We start from the raw sequence: 25,684 nt of genomic DNA, 5'->3' as shown, positions 1-25,684 counted from the left end.
AATGTCAAGTGTCTTCCTCGATTATTGTTCATTTCATTTTTTTCCAGTTTCACCCTTTATTTGGAACACTAGTTTTAGATTTTTTAAATGAATGAACATGGTGATAAAAATGTTGAAACTAAGTATGGCCTGAATTTGGAGAGTGAGTGGCTTTCCAGTTTGGGAGTAGGAGAGGAAACAGGTGCAAGTCCATCTCCAAAGTTGAAGAGAATACATGCTCAGTGAGCCACCAAGGACTTGGCTTCCACTCTCTAAGGGCAAGCAGTACAGTCCAAACTAACCATCCTTGATCTTCCTGACAGCACAGCAGAGCTTCCAACTGCTCAAAGTAATTGTAGGTGCAATGTAGAAAGCAACTACAGACTGACTTAGTAATTGACCTGGATGACTATGAAATGTCCCCCATTCCTGAGGTGGCAAAAATCTTCAGAGTGACTGTTGGAGCAGGGAACCTTTCATGTGCCCCCAGCTGTACTACAGTGCATAGACTGAGTGTCAGTCCTGTTAGTCCACCACATGCTATTGCTCAAGGACCTCTTATGGTCCAGCTGTCATGGTTCTAGCTGTTAACAATAACATCTTCTGTCATCTTGAGGTCATCTATACCCTGTGTATTCTCAATGACAACACTAAATACACTATAGAGCAAAGTCAGGAAACCTAGAGTATTAGCCCAAAGTTCTCCTTGCTGAGTCACCATGTTCAAAATCTGTATGTTTCTTGATTTGCATCAGTCCATGCTCTGAGTTTCCTTCAATCCTAGCTGAAGACCATTCATTGCCCTAAATGCAGCCACTGTCATGCAACATCTTCCAATGGTGAAAAAAGCTAGCTCAAATCTGTCTCAGGTTTTATTAGCGCCAGCTGAGAAGACAAACACATCAGTATCCTGAATGAGATACTGTGGATCCACATTTAAATAAAGAGATGAGGGCTCATACCCTGTTACAACCACCACCTCAGGTTGGGGGCATGTGCTCAACTGTGGTCCCCACAGCAGGAAGACACAGACACAGGTTGCTACTGTCACTTTCACACTCTGACCTTCCAGTTGCCAACTCCATTTGTTTTGCTTTGTTTTTGGTTTGTGTGTGTGTGTGTGTGTGTGTGTGTGTGTGTGTGTGTGTGTGTGTGATACGTATGCATACATATATATGTCTTTACTGAGCCTGGACTGTCAGGCCAACCAGCCGAAAAGACCCTCACGCCTATCTCCACCTCTGCAACATTAGGGTTAGAGGTGTGCATTCCCACTCCAAACCTTCTGTGGATGATGGAGATCTGAACTCAGTCTTCATGCTTACATGGCATTTACCAACCAAGATATCTCCTTCTCTGTTATTTTTCTTCTCTCCTTTCTTTCTTTCTTTCTTTCTTTCTTTCTTTCTTTCTTTCTTTCTTTTCTTAAACATACTTAGGCATTTATAGGCATTTCAAACATATCAAAGGGTAATTTTTTAATTAGTTCAAATTAGGAACAAGCTTGTTTCACATGTCAATCCCTTCTCCCTCTCCCTCCCCTCACCCTCACCCCTCCTACCCCACCCCAACCTTTCCCCCACCCCATCCACCCTCCATTCCCCAGGCAGGGTAGGGCTCTCAACGTGGGCTCCGGGCTCCGAAAAGTCCACCACATCATCCTGGGCTGGGCCTAGGCCCTTCCCATGTGTCCAGGGCAAGAGTGCATCCCGTGCATCCCTTCACATGGGATGGGCTCTTAAAATCTCAAAGGGTAAATTTTAATTACAAAATTATTGTGGCCATCCTGATCATCTATAAAGTTTCACAGTTCTATTTTTCCCTATTACACACACAAAAAAATGGGGAAAGCAACTATCTTGGTTTTTGTTGTTATTGTTTTTATTTTATATTTCAACAATTTTACTACCAACTGAATTAACACTAACATGTTTGTGATTCATACAAATAAGCAAGACACTGTACTGTTAAAAGTCTACTTAATGTCTCCTTTTGTTACCAGAAATTCCTATTTGCAACTTATTTGCCACCAGATTAAAAAGACAAGTTCAAATCTTCTTCTAAATGACAAGCAAATGTTTTTGAAAACAAGAGCTGATTTCAAGGATTGGTTTTTACTTCATTACAACATAACTCCTGGGATATGCTCTTGACGATGATTTTCTCAGTTCCCCATCAACATTTCCATCTGTTCTGTATCTAACCTCTCTAGCTCCAAACACACAAAAGGTTGCTGTAAAAGAACAAAGAAGCTCACCTTCATACTTTGGAGACAGAAGGAATGAAGTTCTACAGCTACATCTCTAAGAGGTGATTAGTCATCTTTCCCTTCCTTGTCTTCACCCCTCCACCTCAGAATGCCTGCCCACAAATGGAGGTTGTTCCAAGAAGAAAGGGATTGTCACAGGCCCTTTCATACGGAAACAACAGGATGTCTCTGTGACCCAAGCATACTTGTAGCAGATGAAAGGAAGAAACACAAAGAAGGGATTCCAGTCTGGCTATCTGAATAGTCAAAGATGCTATGCATCTAGAGCAAACAATTTGGCTGCAGAGCTTTGCACAAATGAAAATGCAGAGGCCCAAAAATTGGTGTTTCTGATGCTTCAAGTTGACAACCTCCATCATCAGAAGGAAACAAACTATCATTTCTTTTTAAAATACCATGTATGCTTGAAGCAGAAGCATTCCTCTAAACAGTATCATGTAGTGGGAAGGGAAATAACAGAGGGTGCTTTGGTAGCTAAGTCTTATTGTGTTGAACAAGTGCAGTATGAAGTTTACATGCTTACATAGGTATCATGATGTAACCCAATCTTAGAAAACTCAAAAATTAACAAATTAGTGTATGGACATATATGTTACATAGGACTGTTGTTAGCAATGAGTCTATATAAAATTACCAGTATTGTTGGGCAATGAAAAAGTAGTGCTACCTCTATAAAAAATAAAATTTATCAGTCCTTCACATAAGGCATCTTGGTCTCGCTGTCCTTAAGTTTCCATAGACTCCTCAAGTAGTGCCACCAATTGAACTTGACCCCTGTTCACCTAAGCTGAACTCAGTTTTCTCAACCTAATTTAAGTGAACCTAGTTTCACATTGCTAGAGAAGAGTTTCCTGGGGAGGCTCATATGTGTGTACAAGCACTAAACTCATCACTCAGAAAACCTACCATGAATCACACAGAACCAGATACTGCATACTGGAGTTGCTTCAGTTAGAGCTGTCATAATTCTGTCCGTTTTCCCAGGAAACATCAGTAAACTTGATTGCCTGCTTCATATCCATCCTCCAATACTGTTAAACTCCTAAATGACAGGCTATAATCTCATTGTTCTTTGCCTTTCCCGTTACATTCCCAGTGTCCAGTGTTGCACACTCAATAGATATTCATTGAGCATGTACTAGTCATCATTGCATGAATACCTTTGCATTCAGCAACATTAGAAGCATTATAAAACAAATACTCACTTTATCCCCATTTTATAGACAATGGATTGTCTTGAAAGAGCTGTTCAGTAGCTTGCCAAGGTACAAATTCTCATTCATAAGTCCTTTGCTGAACAGCCAGTTCTCAGAGCCACTAAGCCACCCTTCCTCCATAGGAGTTTAATCAGCTTATTCATGTTCTTGCTTTTAGATATTTGATAGAAGAACAGGTGATTTCAGCAAGCAAGATCATCAAAATAGAGGAAAGCAGCTAAAAAGTCAATTGTTCCAGTAAGAAGTCAAATGTCCTTGAAAATACAGACGTGCTCCTTTCATCCCATATTCAGACACCTAGTGATGCTTTTTTATGATCTGGACTATGCTGTGGACACTGCTCCAGACTAAATGATAGTAGTCACTTCTCACCTGGCGCCTCTATCTCTGATCTCTCCCTCTTGAACACCAGATTCCACACTATCAAAACTGTGATGGCAAGATCCCAGTATAGATTACGTCAACAGAATTTAGTGAAATTGTCTCCTTTGTCTTAAAACCAAAGCTTTCAGAGCAAAGGACTGTACCTTGAGAATTTTATGCCTGCTGCATTGCCTTTCAAATAATAAGTTCTTGATGTTGGAATTAGTTACACAGGAGTCTGGTCAGGCTTGGCTACTCTAAGTCAAGCGAAGGGCAGTCCAGATTGACAGACAGAATAGTCTGAGAAAAGGGTGGAGTAAGCACATGTAAAATTATGTATTTGTAATTTTTGCCTTTGATTCTGAATTGTTAGAAATATGTTCATCTCTATAACCATTAAGAAACAGAATAACATAATAAAGCCAATAGATGTCCCCTTGTCTAATAAAGTAAGAGCAGGGGTAGCAGTGGCCATAATTTGTTCACCTGTTTAGTGTGCACTGAGACCACAGCCACTTTCTGTTCTGCCCCAACCATGTTCAACACATTGGCTTTTCCTCTGCATGGCTTTCATCCTGTGTTTGAACAATGATTCTGTACATCACATCCACACCAGGCCAGGAAGAAAAGGAAAGGCAACCACCAGCCATCCCCTATCCAAGAGAAGGTTACGTCACCAGAAGCCCTGACTCCTACTTTATTCAGGCTCTTATTTATTTCCAGTCAACATTTGCAGTATAGTCACTCATCCCAAAGGAAAGCTGGGAAAAATTAGTTTTTCAGGTTGTTTAGTAAAAGGAGAACTTGCCAATGACTATGGGTCAATCCACCCACAATGCCTGCCACAGGCTCCTCCCTCGTTCTCTGTCTCCTGTGAGAGCTTATCTCATGGGATTCATATCCATGCTCTCTCTCTCTCTCTCATGTCCTACCAGCTAATATATCAAAATTTGTTCCAAGGAAAAAGTCTGAAGCTTACATTAAGTTCATAGTGGCAAAGATGATTACCACTATGGTGTCTCCATCGGAATCTCTCAGCACTTGAATTAGACCATTCTTTGTTCTGCTTGACTGCTTATACCTGGGTTCTCAACACTCATGATCCTTTCCCTGTGAACTACAATAGCTCAAAATGTCTCCTTTGCATCTCAAATGCCCTGTGAGGGTACAGGAAGAACCACCGAGCAAAGGAATGGAGTTCCAAGGCAAAAGTGTCGGAAACCAAAGCAGGAAATTGAGAAAGAGTGTGGGGACTGAATATAAAAAACAAAAAAAAAGGTTCAATCTGGGGAAATGCTTGCTTTCCATAGCATAGCACCTACAGACAGAAGCCAAATGTAACAGTAGAAACCTGTAACCCCTGCACTGGGACTGGGGGTGAAATGGAGAAAGGCAGATCTCTGAGCCTCATTGGGCTGATCTAGATGAAACAGAGAGCTCCAGAGGCAATGAGAAACAATGTCTCAAAGTAAAAGGTGGTAAACTACTGAAGAAGATACCGAATATACTGAAGATACGAAATTACTGAAGAAGATACCCCTGACCTCCATGTGTTCCTTCACACATACATGTACATGTAGACATACACACACATGTGCACACACACAAACACACAGAAAGAGAAGTGTGATAAATCAACAAGACCTCAGAATCCCTGAAAACTTAGTGCCCACTGAAAAGGCCTCAGGAACTTGCTTTCACTGTCTGCTGTTAGCACTTAAAATGCAGACGTCACCTGAAGTCCTTGTCTTGCCAAATTTGTTTCATCTTGAAATCCATCAAAGACCACAGATAGAATTAGAACGGGGTCAGTTAGGGTTTGCCACTCTTCAGAGAATGGCCAACACAGCAGACATAGGTACACAAGCACACCCCCACAGTTTGTGCAAATAAACTTGTGAAAAAGAAGTGTTTCCATTGCGTTATCACCCACCCACCATGAAGTTCACCCACGGAGTGCACACAGTTTTCTTTCTCAATGGACTTTCCTTGTGTCTGGGGACTGAAGGGATGGATTAAGGTGATCTTTAAAGATGTTTGCTGCTCCAAGATTCATGAGCTCTGCTCATGTGATCTGTTACAGAGGTGAGAGTGAGAGATAAAGATTGTCTTGTTGGCAGACATTGCTGTGGACAGAATGCCCCCCACAGCCCAATGCGTCTGTCTGTGGGCTCATGGGGAGTATGGGGCCACCATAGGCTCATAGCAGCTATCAATACACTTTCCTCCAAGCAGCATGAAGCCAGCACTACCTTCCAGAATACTTCTTTCCATGGCTGAGTTAAGTGGGTATGCTTATCTTAACCTCAACAAGAACTTAAAAAAAAAAAAGCACTTTTGTATGTGGGTTTGTCAAGTCCCAACATTTATCACTGGATAAGTGAGCTGAGATTTCCAGTGAGATGGTTCTGTTTTTATCTCTTAAAAGAATAAACTTTAATGGCAGTTTTCCACAAAGTTGAAGAGCAAAAATTACAATAAAATACAGTTTCTTTGTACAATATGCTTGATGTGTTCTTTCAAACCTGATCTTTTGTTATTAACAATGAAGAGTTAGCACTTATGTAGCTCTTTTAATCCACAAAGCACTTTTCAAATGTTAACTAATTAAACATCACAAGTACCCTGGAAATAAGAAAGAAAGTTATTATATTAGAAATTATATGCCTTCTGTAGCATGTATATTAAATACTTTATTTTGAGTTGCTCAGAATATTAGAGACACGGATGAAGAAAATTTCATTTTCACTAATTAGTTGTCTTCTTTACATAATGCAGTAGAAAATGATAATGGAAGTATTGATTAGATATTCTGAAACTCTCATTTCGATGAAATAACATAAGGCCAGGGAGTCTTAGTGTATTTAGTGTGACATATCAAGATTTAAAGCATAATAAAATATTATCATTAATAGGATTGTTTTCAATCAACCAGTGCAAGACGGTAAAAAAAAAATAGTCATTTACAATAAGAATAAGAATCACTAGCATTTATCAGGCATCCCCTATGCAAGACACAAACATTTCTGTGTGACTTACATTTATCAGTTATTCCAATTCTGGCAAAAGCCCTATAATGAAGTACATGCTTCCATTTCACAGATGGAGAAATGGGGGAGGAGAGGGTTGAATACCTTGAATGTAGTTCAACAGATGCTGGTTTAGGTCCCTGGCAAAGTCTGTGTTCTTAAGCCCAGAGTTTACTGTTAAATAGGCAACTGAATGTAAAGATTTTGGAAGATTTCACGTTAGGCCCATGGGCAATTATTAGGATGCAATCTGTCCAGTTCCTTATCAGACTTCAACATAATTGTTAATAGAGAGAACCAGCTAAAGTTTTGGCACTATTTCAGGTTTGCAAAACAAAATGGTATATTTCATACTTTTCAAAAGGATTTTAATGCTTGATAATTATTTCAAATGCACATATATTAAAAGTATCTCTAACACTAACGAGAGTTAAATTTTTGAATTTTTAATTTGTCTGTTAATAACTTCTAAAACAACTGTTAAACCTAACACTGAGTAGGGGGGAGAATGCCATATGTAAATTATTTCTGTGGATATGTAAAACTAAAGATGTGTGTGTGTGTGTGTGTGTGTGTGTGTGTGTGTGTGTGTGTGTGTGTGTTATAACATAAGCTAAGAACAAGCAGCATAAAGCTCTCATACCAGAAAGAAACTAATTCTGAATAATCTTGGTCAGCATACAGTGTTTCAAATCCCACAGTAAGTTCAGTGGCTAGCCAAAAGAGTTCTCTACACTTGCAGTGTCTGTGGAGCTTCTGCTATGAAACTTTGGCAAGGAAGAAGAAATAATGTTTTAAAAATTTGTCTAGCATCCTAACTGTATTTGACTATATTACTACAAATATCTTGATAGAAAAGGCAATGCTCATTTACGATGATTTAATGTGCCAAGATACATAATTTAAAATGTAGGTTGAATCAAAGTACAGTCTCATCCTGTTTGACTGTGGATTAGATTTTTTGGTGCAGTGACCTTGAATCTATCTTTCAATAAAATGCTGGGAAAAAAACTAAATGATGAATGCAAATTTTCCCTCTCCTCCAGTGTTACAGTAGTGATTCTATTGTATCGGCAGTGCTTTAAAAGTCATCATGGAGAAATCTACTCCCACCTCTTTGTTGAATCAGCCCAGAATGTATCCCTGTTTCCATCCTGTTATTCTTCATCTCTTACTGTAATTCTCTTCCCTGTAATTCCCTTCCCTGCCTTGGCTCCCCCAGAAGTGAGAGGTATGGTCATAAAATGCCACAAATGGGCAAAGACATTAGAAAAATACCTCAAATTTTAAAAAGCATGCTTGGTAATAGATCACTTAATGGAAAGACATGCATTACTCCATTTTGTTACACACACACAGCACCCCATTAACAACACCATCCCTTTTTCTGTTTCCTTAGGATATAAACTTTCATTAGGCATGGGGTTTACAATTAACCATGCCAATGATAATTGAAAATTCTTATTAGCTTAATGTCAGCCTCACGAGCCCTCAACATTAACTCATTTCCTCTGCTTCGTCACAAAAACAACCATTTCAAAGGTATATATCAACATAAGAGCAATAAAATTAGCAATGGTTAGATGGCACATGGAAAATTGTTGAACATTTTACAATTAATTCAGGATGGGAAGGTTTTCTTTCATTTTTCCCTTTGTTTTTTTAACTATAGCTTTGGGATTAGAAACCTACCACACCATCTGAACAAGGCCAATGGGGGGGGGGAGCTATGCTCAAACACTTGTAAATCTTCAGTAAGTCTCTAATCCATGTTATGGAGCCTCAGCATCAAACAAATCTTCCAATTTAGGAGTCAATCATTTTGATAAAAGCACCAAATTTGGTGATACTAAAAGAAAGTTACAGTAAAAAAAAAAGGAAATGTGACAAAACAGCAGGGCACACTATATTCTACCTTGTCTCACTAGGGAATTAATGTGCTGTAATGTTTGATCACAATCTAGTTGTTAAGTGAAGCGACTGTGTGACAAATGAGTGTAACATAAATGTCACAAGGACTGTCTAGGTAGGGAAGGAGTGTTTTATGCCTAAGGACAATATCTTGTTTTAATAGCTCCATTGCAGGAAGAAATACATTTAACATTTAATAATGTATATTGTTTTGTTATAAAAGCAGTATTTCTTATGAGTGTCTATAGAGTTTAGGTTGTATTATGGAATACGTATGGATTATATATGAGTGCACATATAATATTTGCATATACAATTTTCTTGTTCAGACTTCTTTTGTCTTGTATCTAATCATGATTTTTATTTTGTGTATGTTTGTGTGTGTGTGTGTGTGTGTGTGTGTGTGTGTGTGCAAGAGAGAGAGAGAGAGAGAGAGAGAGAGTATGTATGTGGATGTGTGGCTGTATGTACATGTGAAGAGGGAGTATGCATGGAGACCAAAGATTTGCAGCAGGTGTTTTCCCCAATTGCAATCCACCTTATTTTTTGAGATAGGGTCTCTCATTAAACCCGGAGGTCACCAATTCAGCTGTATTGGCTGGCCAGAAAACTCCAGGAACTACTAGTCTTTGATTCTTCAGTTGGGAATACAGTCATGGAACATCATGCCCTGCTTTTTACTTGGTATTTAGAATCCAAACTCAGGTCTATATGCTCACACAGCAAGTGCTTAATGACTAGATCATCTCATAATTTCTAGTAACACTTTTTCCTTAGAAAATATGAGTAGGGAATTGTATTCGACTATGCATCCTGGGTCAAAATGAAGAAAAATGGTAGAAAAGAGACAACCAACTAAACATGCCATAGGGATACAATGCAGCTGTTATTTATCCTTCAATAAAACAAAAACTTTACCATTATTTAAGATTATCTGAGTTTCAAGCATAGGAATAAGAGTGTTGTGTGTAGGTTGAATGATTGTTATGTTGCATGTAACAAAAAATCCTACTCAAAAGTTCATTAGACAATGAAATAAACTTATCAGTTATCTTAAGATAACTTGGGTAAGACTAGATTTAGTAGCTTTGTTGGTTTTAACCAAGGAGCCAACTAATCTCTATTTTGTACACTTGGCCTTTGCTGCGTTTATTTTACCTTCTTCTATCACCAATTTCCCCCTATGGCCCCATCCATAGCAGCTGTAAATCTGATACCCTCATAGCATCCCAGGCAAGAAAGAAATATTTGATAAATCAAGAACAAAATTCTTAGTTTAAGGTACCCTTGATCTAGACTGGACCACCAGCATCTACAAAAGAGCCATGGTGAGGAGATAGAGTGAAGGCCCAGTCCAGACCTGAAATAGGGCCAATATTATTGCCTGAGACTAGAAGGAGATAGTATTGGAGGTGAATATTTCAAGACAAAATAAAATTAAATATTAAAATATGTATTGTTTTTCAGCCTATTATTTTCCTACTATGGTTGGCTCAGATCAAAACTTCCTTGATCTACAATCTTCACAAAATAGAATCGGAAATTTGAAAAATTTGTAGATGGTTATTGAGTGAAAAACAACGATAACCAAGTGTGCAAATTCTTGAGCCTGAGGGAGAAAAAACTCTGAAATAGATCCAACAGACTTTATAGGAATAAATGCAAATAAAATATGTGATCTGCATTATTTTCCTTCCATAAGGATAAAGATGCTGATCTACTGGATTCCCTGTAATGAGTTCTTGCTATCAGATTCCCTGTCCTATCACAGAGCTAGGCTAGAATGCACTGTCATTATGGCTTAGAGTGGCAGAATTAGCCTGGCCTCTTGCCTAAGCATCTTGTCACTCACAAGCATAACAACCACAACAAGGGCCAACTTCTACTAACTGCTTACTACGAGCCAGACAGTGTGCTAAGAGTTTTATATGTATGCTTTCGTTTAAGTTTCACAGCTCCATTGGGTGGTAGTTATTATTATCCTTGTTTTGCAGATGAGGAAATGAAGATGGGTTTCTTCTCTCTCAGGTCAGAGCCTGTAAGCAGCACAGAATTCTTTCTCTATATCCTGATGAGAAGCTGAGAATTAACCTACACAAAGTCAGCTATTTTTTTAAAGACAAGACCCATTTTTTGAGGATATATTTATGTACTTTTTGAGGATAGCTACCATGAATTATGTTCTTTGAATGCCTAATTCAGCTACTTGTGACTATAATGACAGTACAATGACCTGTTAGTGGGTGAATTAATCTGGTAAAGGATAGTCTTAAGCTATTGTAGTAGTTTGAAAGACAAAGGAAGTGGCACTATTAGGAGGTGTGGCTTTGTTGAAGTAGGTGTGGTCTTGTTGGAGGAAGTATGTCACAGTGGAGGTGGGGCCTAGTGCTGTCATATATGCTCAAGCCACACCCAATGAGACAGACCATTTCCTGTTGTCTTGAGTCAAGATGTAGGACTCTCAGCTACTTCTCCAGCACATCTGCCTGCATGCCACCTTGTTGCACCATGATGATGATGGACTAAACCTCTAAAAATGTAAGTTGCCCCAATTAAATGTTCTTGCTTTATAAGAGTTGCCATGATCATGGTATCTCTTCACATCAACAGAATCCTTACTAAGACAACTATGGTTCAAATTGATAACTTCAATTTATAGTAGACACAGAAGATATAGTTGAGTATCAAAATTTTATACATGCTTCACTGGATGGTTGTGTGTGTGACTTTAATCCCAGCACTCGGGAGGCAGAGGCAGGTGAGTCTCTTGAGTTCTGAGTTCAAGGTAAGCCTGTTCTACTGAGTGGGTTTCAGGACAGCTGGGGCTACCTGGTGACACCCTGTCTTGAAAAAATAAGTTTTACATGCTAAGTTGACATTAATTTCATTTTTACAATTAAGCCCTTCTATATCAGCTGACTATTTCTACACAGGAAACTAAGAAAATATTGAGTCCAAGATAAATAGGTATTGCTTTATTTTGTGTTGTATTTATGAGTTAGCTGGAGTTTCCTTGAACTTGACTCAGCCTGTCCTATCACATGGCTCAAGTGACACTGGCTATTTGGGGTATATCTTTCCCTTGGCAAAACAAGAGAGGGCAAAAGAGAGAAAATCTTAATATGGAAGCACATGCCAAATCTTAACTCCCATCTCATAAGTTAACATCATTTAGCACTACTAAGATCAACATCAGTGTGGTAGAGCAATATGTGTCTCCAATGGACATCTTTGAAAGGGAAGAAACAGGGGCTAACTATTGCTTAAAAGAAAACTCTGTGCATGTCTCCAACTACAGGATGAGGGAAAAAGATTAACACACAGTGAGCATACACTCATTTACTCAGCATTTTAGAAGACACTATGGCATAGGTTCAGCGTAGGAATTATTGTGCAACTGAGATAGCAGCAATAAACAAAAGACTAGTGGCAAAACAAATATCATTTCCTTTTGAGTTCCATGGGTAATTCCATTTGAATTCCATTAGACATATTATTCCTTATTTTGTACTGAAGGAAATGAGGGATCAAGAGATTCAATAACTTGGTCAAATTCACAGATACTATAAGTAGCAAAGATGAAAGTGGAATGCAAAGACTATCACCTTGAAAATAAAGCTGAAATTCTCTCTACCTCATCAACTTTGTTTGCTAATAGTAGATCAACTTTTACATGGCTTAAGTGAAGAATAGCGAAAAATAGACCAAAACAAGCATGGTGATGCATGCCTGTAAGTCCAGCATTCAGCTTGCTTGTTTTGGCTAAGAAGTAGATTTGATATAGAGTCACTCTATTTTCACAAGTCTTACTGAGTGTTAATGAAAAGTTAATTTCTGAGATAAAGTCTCAAATAAAATAATTCACTGGAACTGTCAAGTGCTATAGAGTAGAAAGATTAAGATGTACCAGGTGACTCACAGCCAGAAGGATCCTCTGTTATACTTCCTTGTCCTGTTTGGGGGTTATCATTTTTAGGATGCAGTGATAGACCATGAATGCTCTTCACTTATTTAATGCTGATACTTCACATCTAAGGGCTTAAGACGAAGGCTTAAGACTTATGCTCTGTGTAAATTTTGCCAATCTAAATGGATTATCTCCACATATTTCTATGTATCCATCTCTGTCTCATAAGTTATAAAAGCAAAGCCAGGTAGTGGTGGCACACATGTTTAATTCAGTACTCAGGAGGCAGAGGTAGGCTAATCTCTGTGAGTTTGAGCACAGTCTGGTCTACAAAACAAGCTCCAGGACAGCCAGAGCTACACAGAGAAACCCTGTTCAAACCCTGCTCTTTCAAAGAATATAAAAGCAATAGTAAGCACTCGATATGCATGTGTGTGTGTGCTTACACACAAGAAAGAGAGAGAGAAAGATCATTGAGGTGCTCTAAGTTGTCCTCTGGATCATAAGCATATGCCCACACACACACACACACACACACACACACACACACACACACACACACACACACACACACACACGGAGAGAGAGAGAAAGAGATCACTGTGGGACTCTAAGTTGTCCTCTCTGGGTTATAGGCATATGCCACCATATGACTCAAACATAAGAGAAAAGACAAGATACCATGATGTTTATTCCTGCTGCCAAAGACTGGTGGTTTGCTAGGGTTGACATTTCATCAAAACCCTTGAGCAACTTCCCAAAGACCATTCTGGTCAGATTGGTATAACTGCTGTCTTAATTGGGTGTGCCTTAAAAATCAAAGCATTATGATGTTCCCATTCCGTGGGAGGGGAAATGTTAACACTTACATGCTATTCTTTCCCCTTTTTCTAGAAAGCGTGGCAGGGACTTAAAGAAGCACCTGTATTAGTTTTCTGATAACAGATGGAGTATAGAGAAGAAAATAGCACACATTGGCAATAGAGCCAAATGTAATTTTCTATAGATAGCATTGGCCTGCTACCGTCCAATTTAAAATGCATTCGAAAAATTGCCACCAGATGAACTTTATAGCCAGCTTTAGCTTTGAGGAAAGCTATATCCTATAGCAGTTTTCTTTTGCTTGGGATTTTTTAAATTAATAATCTTGCATGCAGCTGTTATGTATATACTGACCACTCACAGATCATACTTCTAAACCTCTCCCCAAAAATATACATTCATAGAAACAGAGGGTCTTCTTAATAGTGAAGAGTATCTTCCAACTGTAATGGATTTTGACTTTCAGGTAAATTGAGAAAAGCTAATTTTTACAACATGGATAAAATTATTTTTCTTAATGGCCTCGTTCCCAGACAGAAAGTGAATCTCTAAGTAATAACATTGAAATTGGCTCACAATTAAAAGTGCAAAATGATTTATTATTTCATTCTGTTTAGAGCAGCTCTTAGGTGTCATGCACTGAGCCAAGCACCAGGAGCAACAAAATGAGTGCAAGGCATCCTTGTCTTGAACAGCTCACAGCCAAGCAGGGGGAATCTTCAAGAAACACAGGAAGTGCGACCAACCACTGTGTCTCTGTGCTATGACAGCTCAGAGAAGCCAACACTTTACTTTTCCTGGGAGGGGAGTGGGGAAAGAGAACAGTTTTTTTAGCTGAAATTCATGATGATCAAAGGCCTGGAGAGGGTCATATTCCAGAACAAGAAAGCAGCATCCTGTCACAGAGTTATGTGGGCTAGCTGGACCAGGAAAAGCCAGCAAAGCAGGGGTAACCCAGAAGAAGCGAACAGCAGTGAAAACATGGAGAATGGGGTAGAAATAGTGCACTATGCCAAAGGGTTTGGAAAAATAGCACTGGAAACAGGGCAAAAGGTGTGTGGGAAACGGGGGAGAAACTGGCAACACTAAGGTTGTAGAGAAGGCTGGCAGGGGCCGACAGGAAGATGGTGGAAGTCTACAGTGTGAAGGACAGAGCTAAGGAGAGGAAGAATCAAATGCCCCCATGTGTTCAGTGCAGAGGTTGGCTGGAGTTAGCTTTAAAGATGCTGGAGAAGATTCTAGAAGCAGACAAGCAGGCAGGGAATGCATTTGGCAGGGAGCAGAACTGTGACTGCCTGTGCTACTCAACGTTAATTTGGTGTTACACTGCAAATAGCTACATGAAATTATCAGTTTTACCTACAGAACACTATTCTTTGGGCTATTTTGATTACTATCAGGTATCATGTATTCTCTATGTCAATTCATGTTATTAAATAACAGTAGAGAACAAATCAACTATTTCTATATTCCCAGTATTGTATGTCTGGTGTACTTGGAGTACCAGTCATCTCATGTAATACTGAACCTTTGACCTTCATGAATATGCTGTTTTGAGAAAGAATACTGTCTGTAAAGTGCATGACTATATATTTGGAGTTCTTTTTTCTGACCTCAATTAATGACCAGTTTAAGCTGAGACCTGATGATTTCTTTTTTATTCTTATGCACATGCATTTTATCCATAACCTATATTTGTAAGACCTGATAATTTCTAGCTGTCATTTTTCATGTGGGGATGGTTCATCTCTAGAAGTATGTGTTAAACCTTTTCAAGTGATATCTTCTGGCTTAACATGAGGGACTCAAGGCCTAAAGATGCTCCTGGATTAGGAATAAGACGTTGTTTACTACAAAGGATACTATCTGCTAGTTGATAAATATATGAAAATTTTATCAGTAATGTTTCAGGAAACTTTCTTGCTGCTATAACTCTTATGGTGATCTTAGATTATGTGTTAAATATATATTAAAACAGAGGAATCTGAGATTTCTCTCACTAAGTGTTGGAGGGCAAGTGTCTGCTCTTACATCACACTGACTCTTTTTTCATTTACTTTTCTTAATGCATTCAGGAGTTTCTCATATAAAAATATGATTGATTGTAAGGGTGACAGTAATTGCATTCTAGCAAAAGTAACCATTATAGTAATTTTCTTCAGGAAAGAGAAATCTAACTAACTAAAATACCTAGTTACTTCCTCACACATTAACTCTGAAAATTCCTAACATGAAAATACTTGATAAGGGAAATATAGATTGAAGAATATAAAATGGAATGCAGTATTTATGAAACCACTTCCATTAGGCAGCTCACAATTTTATGTAGCTGCTAATCGTAAATTAAGTGAAGCAAAATAGAGGAGGAAAAATAAAATTTCTGCACTAGTGGATCAATTAAACTAAGTCCTCAGTTGAAGCCTCTTAAAAGGTGACTCTGAGATAAGGTTTTTTTTCCATTTCCACACTACAGAAGGTAATGATTTTCTAAAACCAAAAAGATTTATTCAGATCATGCTTCTTGAAGATTGAATCAAATTCTATATGAACATATTACGATTGCAAATAGAGAGAGAAAAAACAATTACACGTGTGCATAGGCAAGATGACACTTCGTATGGTAACAACCAGTACATGTAAGACGCAAATGAAACAGCATTCACATTTAATTTTATGTATTCCACCACACACCTGAATAGTAATTAGCAACTAAAATAGGAAACGGGTGGTTTTGCATGTATTGATAAAATCTTCGTGCAGTATTTGTCAGCCAGCAGCAATTTAACATGAACTGCACATTGAGAAAAACTAGCTCCTTATTTCTAGTTGATGATTGAAAGCAACATAACTGAAAAAATTGATCAAAAGTAAGTGAAATCTTTGTTCAGTTTGGAATTACTTTGAAAAATATTTTTGTTAGCCATGTTCATCACACAGAATAAAATAAAGCCTCCATCCAATTCCACCCGCAGATACAGACAGTAATTCAAAGCAACTTAAACCAATCGAAACAACTCAAAATTTTCAACTTGAAAGGGACATAGAGAACAGTGGGACATTGTTTCTGCCTTGCCTTACCCTAATGTTGAAGTGGCTGCACAATTTCAAAGGAAAGCTTTATTTTATAGTTTAAGTTCATGATTTGCCTTTGGCTGCTTCTTCATCTCTACCCAACTCTCTTGTTTGCCTCTGTATTTAAATTGGCTTTGCAATACCGTCTGATTTATTTTGGAGTTATTCTTGTATGAGACTTGCATTTATAAACCATACCTTTAAAATTACTACCTTCCTCTATTTTTTTTCACAATGCCCCATAGGCCACAGATTATTTTTATCTCCCCAACCCTTGCTTCTATAGTGTAGTTTCTGTTCAGCCTGGTCCTGCCACCCTTCAGTCCCAAATAAGCACACAAAGACATATTATTTATGAATTGTTTGGCCAATGGCTCAGGCTTCTTATTGGCTAACTCTCTCTTAATTATTAACCCATAATTATTAATCTATGGATTTCTACATAGCCTTATCATACCAGAGAATACCTGGCGTGTCCTATCTTCCCAGTAGCTACATGGCCTCTCTCCAGACCTCTCTCTGCTTCCTCTCCCCAGAATTCTCCTGGTCTGGTAGCTTCACCTAAACTTCCTGCCTGGCTACAGGCCAATCAGTGTTTTATTCATCAACCAGTAAGAGAAACATATATACAGAAGGGCATTCCCCTATCAGTGCAGGCTAGGTCTTACCATATGTGGTAGAAATATTAGGGGGGGGGTGTGTGTTTGTGTGTAGGTGGTGTGTGTGTGTGTGTGTGTGTGTGTGTGTGTGTGTGTGTGTGTGTGTGTGTGTGTGTGTGAACCAGTGTGTATTCATATGTGCCTGTTTGAGTCACAAACCGGATTCTAGAAATTTAACATAAAGTTAGGCCCAAGGAATCACTCAGCAAGGTCTTTTCTTCTTGAAGCCTGGTTGTGTCTCCTGTATCATTATGGAAGTACACAAAGGTAAAAGGTAATTACAAAATCATTACAACAGCAGACATCAAAACAAAAGGTTTCAAAGAAAAGAATCTAATACATATCTTCTAAGAAAAAATCACAGTGGCTCAACAATTAGGATGCTTTGGGAGTTGCTAACAAACAAAATGCCAACTCAAACTTGAATAAATGACAAACAGAATCCATGGCTCATGTATCAGAGGACAGAGGGGATTTTGTCACAAATGGTCAGACTTCTAGGCTCATATGGCTGCATTTATCCCAGTGCTTTCATACTTTGATAGGCAGCTCCACCCATAATCTACCTGTTTTCAGGTTGTAAAGCCTAAACTAGAAGCAGCCAGGTATTGTTCTTTCTCACTCAAATCTTCCATGACCAGTGCATGGCCTCCAGTCAAAGAATGAAACCCTTGAGCTTCATTTCACTGAGTCTCTCGAGTAATTTGTAGTGGAAAACAGGACAGTTGTATTGATTTAGACCATCCAGGGCACCTGCCTAGCACATGCTGATATGATCCTGTGTGTATGAAAATATTGAACTGCTTCTACATGAGACGAGAAGTAACTGTATCTCTGTGTTCACCCACCCACCCCAAATAGCTCTCACTGCATCAGCAGGCTAGAAGGCTCTTGGCGCTCCATCTTCCAACAACTGGAAAGGCAGCATCGTAAGAGTCAGAATCTATTTTAACCCCAATTCAGCTATTCAGCAGACATCCCTTCTGTTTGGATGGATCATGCACTGGTTGTTGAACATTTTGAACACCATTCTAGCCTGCAGCTCAGAGAAGGATTGATTGCATCATTTTAGTTCCCTGGGGAAGCCATAAGAGCAAAGAGTAACAAAGTGGGTTCACTATAAACACAGAATTTTATTTTCCCATCATTTGAAGGCTAGAAATCCAAGATTTGGGAAATGGCAATGTTTCCCCAAATAGTCTAGAGGGGAGGATTTTTCCTTGCCTCTCTCCTAGTGCCCCTTGGTATGTAGCATCATTCTTGTACTCTGTTTCTCTTTTCACGAGGCTTTCCTCGTTCCCTGTGAGTGTCTAAATGTCCCTGTCTCAGTCACTGTTCTATTGCTGTGAAGAGACACCATTGCCACTGCACCTAATAAAAGAAAGCATTTAATTGGGACTTACTGTTTCAGAGGGTGAGTCCATGACCATCTCAGCAGGAAGCATGGCACCAATTGGATGAACATAATGCCAGAGGAGCAGCTAAGAGCTCACCCTTAATCCACAATCAGAAAGCAGAGACTGGACTTGGTGTAGGCTTTTGAATTCACAAAGCCCACCCTAAGTGACACACTTCCTCCAATAAGGCCACACTTCCTAATCCTTCCTAAACAGTCCACCAACTGGGAACCAGGCATTTAACCATATGAGCCTATGGGGCCATTCTCATTCAAACCACCATGGCAACTGTTCTCGGAAGGATAACAATCCTTAGTCTATGGCCTACTCTCATCTAATATAACCTCACATTAACTTGATTTTATCTGCAAGACTCTATTTCCAAATGTCAAACTCACAAGTTTTGCTTGGACTTGAGTTCAGAGTCGACAATATTCAGCCTAGTTACCATGCAATAGAAAGGTAGAAGAGTTGTTAGGAAAGTCCCCTGATATCCATTACAGATACAAGACCTGCTGGGCCTTAGCTCTTTTCATTTACCTGGCTTTCGTCAACAGCTTTATAGTTGGCTGGCCTTTCAGATATTATGTGCATTTTCTGAGCAGGATATTATGTTTAACTTTAGGCATTGGTACATGGACTTCAGAAAGCACTTCAGGATTCATCTAGCCAAGTTTATGCCTGTGAGACAATCCAAGCACTGTCAAGTGAACAGACAATATATTCTACCTATATAAATCATCTTATGTTTCAGATTTATGTAATTGTGGCTAAATAACAATTCTCTTAAAACTTTTCTGGACATACAATACCTCTTTCTATTAGGTATTTTCTCTACCAGTAGATAACAAAGCACAACTATTATTATACTTCAACATATGGCCTCTGCTAGAACTAAGAATAAGGGCTATGCATGTGACTCAGTTGGTAGAATGCTTGTGTAGGAAACATGAAGGCCTCCATAGGTTCGACCTCCCCAATACTGCATTAAGCAGGTATGGTTGGGCAAATCTGTAATCTCTGTCCAGAAAGTCAAAGTAGGGAGATCAGACCCTCAAGGTCATCCCTGGCTTCATAGAGAGTTTGAGGCCAGACTAAGCTAGATGAAACCCTGCCTCAAAAAGGGAGAAGGACCACAGCAAGATGGTTTACTAGGTAAAGTTGCCTGATAACCTAAGTTCAATCCCCAGGACCAATATAATAAAATGAAAGAGCTGACTCTCATTAGTTGTTCTCTGACCTCCACATGTAGCTGTAGCTTGTGTATATCTCCCAGACAGACTCACAAAATAAATAAATGCACTATAAAATGGAAGAGGCTGAAAATAATCTAAGATAGAATTATAATCATGATTATAAAGGCTGAAAAGGCAATGGCTCAAACAATCATTGATTTCTTCCTGTGTAAAAACTAAAGCACATGCCATCCAGGGTCCACATTGCTGCCTGCCCATGTTCTTGAAGACCTAACCACTTTCTTCTTTGGTTTCTACCATCCTAAGCACATGGTTTCTATTCCATGGCCAGAAACAGCTTTTGTAGCTTTCTCAGGAATGGCTGAATTCTGCTTGTATAACATTGAGATAATCCCCCAAAACAGGGCCAAACATAGCAACAAGAGTAGCTAGGAAATGTAGTTTTATCTAAACAATCACAGGCCCAGCTAATTTGAAGTTCTTTTACTAAAGATAGAGGGGGGAAACTAATATGTGGTATGAGGATAATTATCATTTCTTAGTAAAAGCAATGTGTGTGGAGGATAAAGTGATGGGCATCTGCACATAGCTTCATATACCAAGACATTACAATGCCTGGACTCAAGTGCATTTTCAACATAACATTTCAGATTTTTACTATGATACCTTCATTTGCCTTCTTTAGTCTTTACCCCATTTTACTCAATCTAGTCACATAATTGGCTTAAATGTGATCGCTAGATGTCTATAAAGAACCCCAAATCAGAGAGAGAGTGGTGACTATTGAAGTCAGCAGGAAATTTTAACACCCTGTGGAGAAAAAAAATACAATTCTAAGAGTAACTATTTTGTAAACCAAGAGACATTTAGCTCCTGTCTTTGGTGATAAGTTTCTCAATTGCATCAAACAGGATAATGAGTCAGACTAGAGCCTCAGCTTTACACTTAACAAACTTTCTGCGCAGTGCTACAGCAAAACGAGATTCTACATAGCTTGAGAAACCTGGAACTCTGTTTGAAGCCAGATTCTTCTTTAATAGGAAGAAGCATATCAAGGTCTGTATAAATATTTAACAAAAATATGAACAGAACATTGTAGCAGAAACAAACTAAAACAAACAATGATAATATTGGCAAAAGCAGGGCGGGGGATAAAGTATTTTCAGTGTAAACATTGGAAGGTTGTGGGACTGTTTATTTACTACACTGGAAGGTTGTGGGACTGTTTACTACCACCCCAAGTTCTTACTAGTAATCAAATGTTCATGGTCATCTTTATGATGAACAAAATTAAAAGCTTTTTTAAATGGGGACAAGAGGCTGAACAATCTGTCTCTACTGTCCCCTCTTCTGTCATCTTACTTGCTCAGGGCCCCAGGAGGCTTGCTTGCCCTGTGGCTTCCCACTACATCCTATCAATGAGGTGTTACATTTAGCCATTGTACACTAAACAATGGGTTGACCCTGCCCATACCTTTGTAAATAGTTCTTTCATCAATTCTCCTCAACTGTGTCTTTTTAATGAGCCACCTGTTTTCTACAGGAGATCCTTAGTGATTTGTTTTTAAGAAAGAAATGATTCACTCACCAAAAGTCTAGTCCTCCATGTTCAGTGGCTGACAGGATGTTCTCAGTTTGGAAATTCTCTTTTCTACCAACCATGTTCTTTTCTTCAGTAGCGTGAACTGGTGCTCAACACATTCATAAGCCATTTCTAAACCAGCTGCATGGCTCTAGTTACACCGTCACTTCCTAGCCCAGTCCATTACTCCTGCTTTTGATGTTGATGTATTTGTGAGCCATTTACTAATTTACTTCTGCTTGCTGCAGGCTCTTCCCCAAACCCCCGCACTTTCAGTGTCTCCAGTACAGAGATTTTTTCCCACTTTATTTTCTGTAGAAATTTTCTGAACATTGCTAGTGTTCTAAACCTCTTATCAATTAGATATGCAATCTCTATTTCAAGGAAGCAAATATTTCCCTTTCTTAGGGCTTGATTGGAAAGTATGGTACACATAGAAAAATTCCTTCAAAATGTATTCCCTAAACTATATTTTATGAAACAACACATTTGCAAATCAGACTGTTCCTGCTTGTCTCCATCTCTGCTCAATTCTGCCAAGCTCTGGGGTTTAGTCTCTCTGTAGCTTGTCCCCTGGTAATCTTCATCCACTTTGTGGGTTTAAAGTCTAATGAACTTTTCTATGTCTAATATGCACTCTCAAACTGAGTGTATGTGGATCAAACTTCTGATCTCCTTTTCACCCCCATTCCAAACACATTAATGTTCTAGTCTTCCACTTTAAGTTACCTGAAACTCCAGTTCCTTAAGCCAAAAATATTGGGGTCATTTTTTACTTGTCTCCTTTTTCTTTATAATTCCAGATCCTATTTAAAAAAAAAAATCCTTCAGCCTTATTCAGAAGTCATCCCAGATTGTAGCCCCTTCGGCTTCCTCTGCTACTAGTAAAATAGTCAAGCTGTATCATCATGACTTCTATGAGTCCCTGCTCAACCTTTTTACTAATAACCCCTGCCTCTGCCCTGCTTGTCCTAAAAGTCTTTGTCTTAGTTATTTCTCTATTGCCATGAAGAGACACCATGGTAACTCTTATAAAGAAAGCATTCAACTGTGGCTTGCTAATAGTTTCAGGGTGTTAGTCCATTATCATCATGATGGAAAACATGACATTCAGGCAGACATGGAGCTGGAGTACTAACTGAGAGTTCTACATCCAGGTCTGCAGGTAGCAGGGAGAGAGAGAGAGAGAGAGAGAGAGAGAGAGAGAGAGAGAGAGAGAGAGAGAGAGGAGAGAGAGCCAGCCAGCCAGCCACTGGGTTTGCTTGGGCTTTTGAAACCTCAAAGCCCCAAGTCTCAGTAACACACTTCCTCCCACAAAGCCACACCTCCAAATCCTTCCCAAGAAGTGCCACGCCCTGATGACTAAGTGTTCAAGCATATGAACCTTATGGAAGCCATTCTCATTTAAACCAATATCTTGTAGTCAGATGGATATATATATATATATATATATATATATATATATAGAGAGAGAGAGAGAGAGAGAGAGAGAGCTCATGTCATTTCTTTCATCAAAACCCCTCTCACTGAGAGTAATACCATACTTGTAGCATCCCACATGACTTTGCCTTTGCTGGTTGTGTGGCTGCATCTCCTACTGTATCCCAGACAAACCAGCCTTTTTGATTGGAGATAATTACCTGTTGTTCCTTCTTTCACTAAGCATGCAAGTCCCTCCCTCCCTTTCCTCCTTCAAATCTCCACTGAAACATGTCCTACTCCTGGTACATCATGTACCCTTAGCATAATGATCATCATTTGACATATTAGGTATCACACATGTTTAGCTTGATTTTTTTGGCTTCTTTATAAGAATACAAACTTTTTCATAAATTTAATATTGGTAAACATTCTTACTTTTAGTTACTACCTATTCCCAGCTCTGTAAAGATGTGTCACATAAGAAAGGTATACAAGATATATTTGATGAATGAATTGATGAATGAAACTACAATCTACAATGATTATTAGATTTATTCATTTATTGAATGTATGTGTGTGCATGAATACATGTATGTGGGTGTACGTGCCATGGCATCCATATAGATGCCAAAAGGTTCCTTTTATTATATGGGTCCAAGGAATTGAATTCGTGCCATCAGGCTTGCTACAAGTGCCCCTACCCACTGAGCCATCTTGCTGCCTATAAAAGGAAATTTTTTTGTAAACATAAGTTCTTTTTCAAAGATAATAAGCTCTCAAACATCTGAAATAAAATTAGAAACTCACACATAGAGTGCCAACAATGCATTGAGCTCTAGATAGCACTTTGCAAGTAAGATCTCAAAGAATTTTCATAGTGGGTACAGTGTGGTTGGCCTTCATATAACCAATGTATATATGAGGCATTACATAGGTAAGAAGCAAGTGGAGAATATGATCTTGAACCCTGGCTTCGGAGTCTTTTCTCTAATTAGAGAGAGATTAAAGGGGCACGATTAAAGTATGCCTCTTTGAAGTTACATAAAAATCATCACCAACAATATGGAAGATAGAATTAAACTTTTGTCTAAAATAATATGGCTGAATGCCCCAGTTAGCAATCTAAGTATGTGAGAACTAAGAATCCTAGTTTAGATGAACTCTGAGGAGGCCAGGCAAAAGGCTAAGTGTAGATCAGAATGTCAGATCTACATACAAATGAAGAAACTATGAACCTCTTTTAAAGCCCCGCTTTCTTTTCCTTTTTGTAGTCATTTCTGAAGCAACAAGGCCAAAATTAAACCTACCGTCTGTGACAGCTGACCACAGCAAGTACCATATGAGGCATTTCTGTGCACTTGCCCACATTCACAGGGAGTTCATGTCTTCCTCACATGTTTTGTTCAGGAAGATGAGAAGATGGCTCAGTTAGTAAAAAGCCTGCTTTGTAAGCATGAGGACTAAATATGAGGACCTGAGTCTGCATCCTAGCACCCATGGGAAGCATGACATTACCTGCCGGGAATTCCAGTTCTAGGAAAGCAGAGAGATCCCTCAAGACTTGCTGGCCACCCATTCTACTGAAGAAGGTTTCATTTGTTGTTTGTTTTTTGAGATTTTTAAAATAAACAAGCAAACAAATTCTCCTGAGGCCCAATATGCTCTCCTGGCTCTGCTTCTGCTAGCTATGTGAAGAGACCTGGGCTGGAGCCCTTCTGTTTTTCTTCAGATCTTCTTTCCCTTGAAAACAAATAAAACAAACAAACAAACAAATCCCAGATAAAAGAAAATGTTCTTGGGAAACATTTTCAAGTTGGTATGTGAAACAAATGAGACCCCACAATAAAAGAAGAGGTCAGTTACATGGATAACTTAAGAAAATCTTTTTTTTTTTAATTGTATGAGTGTTTTATCTGCATGTATGTTATGTCTGTGCATCATGTGCATGCAGTCCCCCTAGAGGCCAAAAGAGTGTGTCATATGCCCTGGACTGGAGTTACACAGGGTTGTAAACTGCCATGTGGGTGCTGTTGATTGAATCTGAGACCTCTGGAAGAGCTCTTAACCACAAGATAACTTTTGAATATTGAAATTACAAGTATATAGGCAAAGGAGAGCCATAAAATGAGACCCCACTCTTTCGAACAAACCTAAGGTCTATAGCACATTGACAGAGGCCTCCTGAAGGTAAAATTGCCCATCTCACAGGAAACAAGTCTCTTGAGATTCCAGTTCTCTGTGCTATTTGATCAGATGTCTTATTCTCTCATTCTCTCTCATTCTTTTCTTAACTTTAGAAGTAATGTCTCACAGCAAATAAATATTTATTTAACATTGGTATTTTAAAGCATTTTACTTGATTTTCTTAAGAGAATTTTATAGAAAAGAGATAAAACACAGAAATTCAATCATATTGAAGTGAAGCAATAAAACAAAAATTACTGAAGCAAAATTGGGATTTTAGGAGGAACAGGTAAAAATCTACATATTCACAACTCTGGCTTCTCCATTTTATATTCATTGACCCAATGGCCTACTCTATGAGCTTGTGTTGTTTCCCTAATTACTGGAAACATGGCACAATTTGTTATATGCTTTAAAGGAGAAGGTTCTTCAACACACCACATTTCACATGATGATGGCTTGCTCAGTACCAAATTCAGGTGACAGCTGAAAATCTCAGAAACTAGCACTGATAGGTGCTGTCATCCAAAGAGCTACTCAAAGGAGACACATTGTCCCCATCTAATTTAAGGTAGATTGCCAGATATAGAAAAAAAATTGACAAAAATTCAGCAACCAGAACTCTGTATCTCCTAGTAAGAGACAACTGGACAGACAAGCTAAAAGAAAGCAATG

General features: G+C 38.8%; 1 pseudogene; it reads right to left on the bottom strand.

Moving 5' to 3' along the window:
- Positions 1-426: 426 nt before the first annotated feature.
- The window catches only part of LOC100751182, a 38,940-nt pseudogene continuing 13,682 nt past the window's right edge, over positions 427-25,684 (bottom strand).

This window comes from Cricetulus griseus, chromosome 6 (genome assembly GCF_003668045.3).
Source record: "Cricetulus griseus strain 17A/GY chromosome 6, alternate assembly CriGri-PICRH-1.0, whole genome shotgun sequence".
NCBI classification, from domain to species: domain Eukaryota; kingdom Metazoa; phylum Chordata; class Mammalia; order Rodentia; family Cricetidae; genus Cricetulus; species Cricetulus griseus.
Note: the sequence above shows the minus strand (reverse complement) of the source record. Positions and strands in the feature narration are given on the sequence as shown.